The following is a 7,504-nucleotide window of genomic DNA, read 5'->3' on the forward strand; positions in this document are numbered from 1 at the left end:
AATGCAATCTCAAAATTACGCCTTTGAGAACGGCGACTACTGCTATTGGGCGATGATTTTTGGGTAAAACTTTTTATGCGTAAGAACATTTTCATCAGCCAATGCTGCAGCAGCAGAACATTTAGGAACTTTCTGTTTGTTAAGATAGACTGCAAGACATTCAGGAAGAATTCTTCTCATATTCTTCTAAAAGAATAAATTTGCGAAGTTCTTCAAATGTTTTCACTTTCAAAGAGGCACACCAGCAATAAAACATTTTTTTTTCACAAACAAATTCAATGTAGGTCTCAACATCTGTTTTCCGATAATCGCTAAATTTTTGTCTGTAAGCCTCAGGAACCAACTTGTACACCCTGAGAACAGCACTCTCTACCCATTCATAACCTAGGGAATCGTCAATAGATAAAGATGAGTAAGCTTCCTGGGCCCTACCCACAAACACACACTGCAGCAACATAGGCCAGAATGTTTTCGGCCATTTCAAATTAGCCACAACATGTTGAAAAACAGCGAAACATTTATCCACCTCATGCTCTCTAAAAGGCGGTAAAATTTTAAGTTAAAGAAAAAAGAAAAACAAGAAAACTTAATGTAGCTGAAAAAAGAAAGGTGATGAGTGATCTCGCCGTGAAGCAAGAGACCCAATGAACAAAAGCAGAGATATAGATCCGCCATTGGTTTTTTCCTTTACCATTTGATATAGAAGTAGATGTGTGTAGGATACACCATATTAAAACAATTAAGTTTGCTTATTAAAGCGTTTAAACTAAACTCTCAGGAGTTTGGACACACGCGATCACGTGGACATTACGCTAATTACATGCAAGAACCGGAGAACGGGGCGTAGGTCCCGCCCAAGACAATATCTGATTGGCTGTCGCACTAAGAAGGACGAGTCAGATGAACACGCTTATAACCCAATGACAAGCAGCTATGCTTTGCTTTTTGCCTTGTTTCTTTGCCCTGCTTTTGCAGTGACTTTGCTCTTGCTTATGTTTTGTGCTGACCTTTCCATCGTCCAGCGTGTACTCTTCAAAACACCAAGAGCTCACTCAAAACTCATCAACTCTTCAATAAAGATCCTTCACTGAACTTCGTCAAAGAAAACCATCTGAGTCGCTCCAGACTTAGAGCAAATCCGTTGCATAGCAAAGAGATTCCGTCTCCAGCAACTTTGAGCAACGCGCCCACAGGAGCATCCAAATGCAAGAACACAATATCTCCTAATTCTGGCTGAAACTGGTGCAAATCTTATTAAGAAAATGAACTAAGATTAAAGTGCTAGTAGACTGATTCTCTCAGGTTGCGGTCAAGAAATAGTGTCTAACGCTAGACACTTGGGACTCCATTCCCTCTCCGTTAATAGCATCACTTTTCTCTGTTACTGTTTGAATGAATGTTTGTATGTTTCGTTAGTTTAGTTTGTGTGTATTAGAGTAGTTCAATAAAGCCTTGGTTGATTTTACATACCAGTGTCTTGTGCTGTGTGCTTACAAGTTACTGCCTTAAACTGTAGATCAGAGGTGGGTAGAGTACCCAAAAACTGTACTCAAGTAAAAGTAAAAGTACTTCTTGAAATATTTACTCAAGTAAAAGTAAAAGTACTAGTCTTGAATAGTTACTTGAGTAAGAGTAAAAGAGTATCGGATAAAAAATCTACTCAAGTAGTTAGTTACTAGTTACTTTGGGTCATATATACTGAGCCTATTTTTATTTAGATATATAGATAAAATGTATGTAATGTATGTGTGTGTGTATAAATGTATATATTTCATCATCCTTTACTCCAATTTATGTAATTTATTATAAGAGCTTGTCTGTTTACTTAAGTAACAGATATAGGTGTCATGCCATAACATATTTTTAATACGACTGACTTTATATTAAATGTCAATTTAACATTGAAAGTTAATGTGATTTAAATATTGCTACTAATCTTTCATTGTTCAGAAAGAGAGCAAATAACATTTACATTATTAAAGATAATTTTCACTGACAGTCTAGATTTCAATCACTCTCAGAAACTCCCATTAAAATCACTGAAACTGTTAACACTGTGAAATCAATATCTTAATTAAAGATTCGTACACACATCTGCACTTTGTTGTTCCTGCGAGAGAATTCGCCAGTCCGGTATTCAGTCCGTGAGCGAGTGAAGGAAGCACAGGCATTTTAGCGATGACTCATCTGAACACCTCTGATTGGCCAATGCTTTAATAAGCTCAAAAGAATCATGTGTGATGTGTTATAATGCGCAGCGCGGTATAAACGCATCTATCTCTGGCTCAGCGCCAGCAAGCGATCACAGATCTGAATTTAGCAGCTGACTTGCACCAGTGTGATTGTATTAAAATTAATAAAATCTTAATCGGCTATTTTTTGTCTTTTGGAAGCTGCATTCAACTTGACTCCCCTCTGTTATAAGCCACACACGTACAACAAACTAATGTCACAGTGGTATTGTGTACTGTAATCGAATGTAGCCCAAGTTATTACCTGTTAAACAGTAGACAGCACACGCGGTGTTCATCTAATAAGGATCTCCATCGCTAGCAAATAATAACCTTTGCAGATTTCAATTCAGTGCAGTTCCAGTCCAGCCACGTTTTCAACGCTCTTTCTGTTCTTAAACGTTACAACTCCGAGTGAACCACTTCAGATGCTCAGCGCGTGCGGCAGGAAACTGAACGACTCATTCAAACTGATCCATGAACCAATTCACTCGTCTGCCAATTGGTTTGATCAAGCCTTTGAACAGTATTGACTCAAAAGAATAAATCATTCGCGAGTGGGCATCGCTCATTGCCCAGAGAAAAGTAGACGGCGCGTTTGGAACAAACTGAAGCAGTCATAACATTTATTGCATTAAGATAAAGTAACGAGAGGAGCGTCGCCCACAGTAACGAAGTAAAAGTACAGATTTTCCCCCAAAAATTTACTCAAGTAAGAGTATAAAGTACCCATCTTTAAATATACTCCGAAAAGTATTCGTTTCCCCCAAAAATTACTCAAGTAAATGTAACAAAGTAAATGTAACTCGTTACTACCCACCTCTGCTGTAGATTCTGTTACCTTGCTCATAATCAGTTATCATAATTTCATGATATTATTACCATAGGCCACGGGATAATATTTCGTCCAGAATTGATAAAATACCCTAACCTCAATTTATCGGTGGACGAATAGTTGATAAAGTGTTAATATTAATATTAATTCTGAATAATTTGCATACTAATTCGGTTCTTATTCACTGTAATTCAATCCCCTTTGAGTTATATTGATCTTAATTCCCTTATTAATCTTACATTTTATGGTGTAGAATGCCGGCAGTTTAAACTAATTTGTAAGCACAAAACAAGTCATTTGTGATTGTATCTAATCTATTGGACCGGAAAGATAGATTAGAGACACAGGAAAACAAGTATTTTATTGTGTATATGTGTAAAGTTAAGAGCGCATAACAGGGCGTTGTGTGAATGAATGGAAATCTAAACTCACGTTTAGTTTGTATAAGTGTTTTGTTGTTATTGTTGAAACTGCAGTAAACATATTTAAAATTGCCTTATGAGACGTAAGAAAGTCGCCTTACAGCGCACCAGGACAGAAGTGGGCGTGTTCCCCACTTTCTTCCTAAAAGGCCTTGTTATAGCTAGATTGATTAATTATTGCGTGTTCCAATGTTAAATCAACTAAGCTGTCTCCCTAGGTTGACGTTAGACTAGCTAACTAATGTACCTGTTTGTATCGACTCACTTGGTGAAGTTAAGATACTGTTACTTGTGAAACATTACATGTGTCCGAGTCTAATTTGAATGGGAGTATTTTGTCAATCTTGATCAAGTAAATTGATGCAGTAAATCCTGCATGCTGTGTTGCGTGTCCACAGAAACTGACACGAAGAATTCTGATCTGCCTAGATCGCAATAACATTATTGTTTTAACCATAGTGCATCTGCAGTGCACAAAATATTTTGCCTCACTCACAAAGAGCTGAGATTTATTGAGCGCTTTTATCGTAAAGAATAAGTGCCCATTGTTTGTGTTATACTGAAATGCGCCGCCATTTCATGTAATGTTTTGCACTTTGTCTGCACGCAGACATACCCACGTGCGTCTTGAACTGTATTGCTGTGCATCACCATAGTTACAGCCATGACACGGAAGTCTGAAAAGTTTTCCGGTTGACCCTCAAGTGCGCATGCGCCCACTGTTGTAAACAACTCAGGTGTTCATGGAAGTCTATGCTAAAGCCATTAGCCCCGTAGGTTAACGCAAGCATTGGTGTGGCTCGCTGAAGCTGGATGCAGTGTGTTTTGTAGCAGTGTTGAAATGATCTAACAATCTGTGAACATTCCCATCTTAAGTTTTACTCTTTTTCACCTCCCTCTCCCCATTAAAGTAATATTGACTCAGAAGTATATAATTTGTGACGAATCTACCATTAACTAGAGTTAAAACTAATCGTTATCACCAATACCCTAAGCATTACATTGGCAATAGCTCTTTAATTGTGTAATAGGAAATCTTGACCTTCAAAGTTGAGTAAACCAGTTACCAATTAGATCAGCCATTCTAATTTCTTCACTTTTGTATTATTTTATTTTTTTCTCATTTATTTTTTTATTCCTTTATTTAACTTTATTTATTTACTCAGTTTTATGGTTTATTTCCCATTTTTCAGTTGTTTTCTCTCTCATTCTATACCGTAATTACCATTAACGCTTGGATTACACTGTCAGTCTCATTTCTTTTAAATAAATAATGAGGAACTTCATCGTTCATTTGTTTGAAATAAAGAGATGACAATAATGACAATTTTATTTACTTTTAATTTTACATTAATTTTATTTTCTTTTTCTTTAAAGGGATAGTTCACCCAAAAATTAAAATTCTATCATCGTTTACTCACCCTCAAGTTGTTCCAAACCTGTATGAGTTTCTTTGTTCTGTTGAACACAAAGGTAGATATTTGGAAGAATGACAGAATCAAACAGATCTCGGTCCCCATTGACTTCCATAGTAGGAAAAAATATATACTATGGTAGTCAATGGGGACCGAGATCTGTTTGGTTACAAACATTCTTTCAAATATCTTCCTTTGTTTTTAGCAGAACAAAGAAACTCATACAGGTTTGTAACAACTTGAGGGTGAGTAAACGATGATAGAATTTTCATTTTTGGGTGAACTATCCCTTTAATTTTACATTTTATTTTCAAAATCTCCTGTTGCCAGTATTGTTTTTCAATTTAATTCAATTCAAGTTTATTTGTATAGCGCTTTTTACAATACAAATTGTTACAAAGCAACTTTACAGAAAATTATGTTTCTACAATATTTAGTAGTAGCTTATAAGTGGTGACTGTCAGTTTGTGCGCGTATGACAGATTTTTTGAAAATTAATACAAGACGTAGTAGGGTTGTTTTCCCTTCCGCTCCATTTTCCCTTCTCCTATCTTCAGTGGGAGCAGTAATATATGTATATATTTATTGTATGCAGAGCAGCTACTGGAAAAAGCCAAGGCTGACATCAGAGACAAGAACAGTCCAATAAAGGCCCTTGAAAACCATCTTGAAAGGTCACGAAATCAGATCAGCGGCCTGACTCAACAGCTTGACTATGTAAAAGAAGAATCCAACTGTGTCCCCTATCCTGCCACATCAAAGAGAAAGTGAAGAATCACCACCAAACCCTATTCAGGTGTTATGGAGGAGCGCTACCCTGCTGACAAGAGAAGGGGGCCTCTCCGAACTGACTATGAAGCTGCACATGGCCTGGAACTTAAAGACCTTGACAAACTGGCCAGAAACATCAACAAATTCACCCCAAATGTGGCACGAAGTCAAGATGTCCAGGCCTACCTGCAAGATATTGACTTACACTTGGAAATTGAGATCCAACGTGACAGACAGAGACAGACTCTACTTGCTTTGAACAACATCCAGTCCTGAGGTGTGAAGTTTTTTGGATAAACAGTCTACACACACCAAGTCAGACTTCCACCTCCTCTGAGAAGCCCCAATTAAAGAATTTGCAGACCCAGAGGCAGACCAAGGACTGGTCGCCCTAGAAACCAAACAAGACAGCATGAGACACCCCAAGCCTTTTACAACAGACTCAGACGAGCATACTTTGGTGCACGCAATGAACCCGACATGGAGGAGGACTTAAACTTCAAAACCCTCTTCCTGAGAAACCTCCACCCTGGAGTAAGCCACCACCTAGGCGTCATGGCCTGCCCTCGCACAATGACTACTCAACAGTTGAGGGATTTGGCCCACAAAGCCTATGGCAAACAAAAGATGTCCTCAGAAAAGGGAACCAAAATACCAGCAGTTTGTGATTTCAATTCTCAACATCAAGGATTAGCCCTAGAGGGCACCCAGCATCACGAAAGCACCAAGCTGCCACCTAAAGAACAAAGACAATCCTCCTTCAGAAAAGAACGGGACTCTCATGTCAGTGTCAGACCAAAACAATCACTGCCACAAGCAACGAGACCCGCCACATGCGTCTTGACACCACTGGGAGAAATCATGGGACCAGTCATGGCCGCACGAAAACCGCTGGGATAATTCATGGAACCAGTCACGGTCGTATGGAAACTCAAGAGGAAAAGGTTCATGGGAGGCCAACTGGATGTCTAAAGGAAAGCGACACACGCCACCAGGAACAACTAGCCCAAGGGGTCGATGACAAAATCCACATCAATCAGACCAACCCCACACTGAGTCCACACAAGAACAACAGACTGCACCAGGTATCAGACCACAAGAAATGATGCAGATGTTCATGAAAGAATTCTTCAAATGCAATGAAGAGGACAGGAAATGGGAAAAGAAAGACAAGTCAGATTCAGCATGACTAGAGGCGAAGCAAGGGAACAGCGACCACCTGGTACACATCAACCAGAGCAATAACCACCTCTCTCACACTCACCACCCTCAAAACACGACAAGTAATGCTGCCATAACACCATTGTCAAGGAAACAAGAGACTGCACCTGAATGCCTAGCAACAGATTCAGAACATGATCTGACACGTCAACTCATACCACGGAAACCTTCAACAACCAGAGGAGAATGGAACCACTCAAGTACCAGAAAGCACCATCTTGGTTGTCTGTCACCCCTGCGAGCAACAGCAAACAAACCACAACACTCTACCTGTCTCAACCCAAACTCCAGTTCCTCAACTTCTGAGTGACCTCATCAAGAAAGGTGTGGCAAGGAAGTTCTATCTCTCCATCACGCTAGAACACCATGTAAAACTAGAGGCCCTAGTAGACACGGGAGCCGACATCACCCTAATGTCCACTCAGCTCTTAGAAGAAATTCAAGAAAGAACCAAAAGAACCAGTGGAACCCTTAGACTTCAAAAGTGTGCACTCAACGTTATATGGCTTCAGGAAAATCAAATTACTCTGAATGTTAAGAAAAGTGTCTTTATGTGCTTTTCAAATAGAAAGCAAAAAAAAAAGTAATAATTCGAGTAAATAATGAAGA

General features: G+C 39.0%; 1 pseudogene; it reads left to right on the forward strand.

The window, feature by feature from the left end:
* The first annotated feature begins 4,231 nt into the window (after nt 1-4,231).
* Nucleotides 4,232-6,962, forward strand: LOC132105408 (uncharacterized; annotated as a pseudogene).
* Nucleotides 6,963-7,504: the final 542 nt, after the last annotated feature.

The sequence above is a fragment of the Carassius carassius genome, chromosome 26, assembly GCF_963082965.1.
Source record: "Carassius carassius chromosome 26, fCarCar2.1, whole genome shotgun sequence".
Lineage (NCBI taxonomy): Eukaryota > Metazoa > Chordata > Actinopteri > Cypriniformes > Cyprinidae > Carassius > Carassius carassius.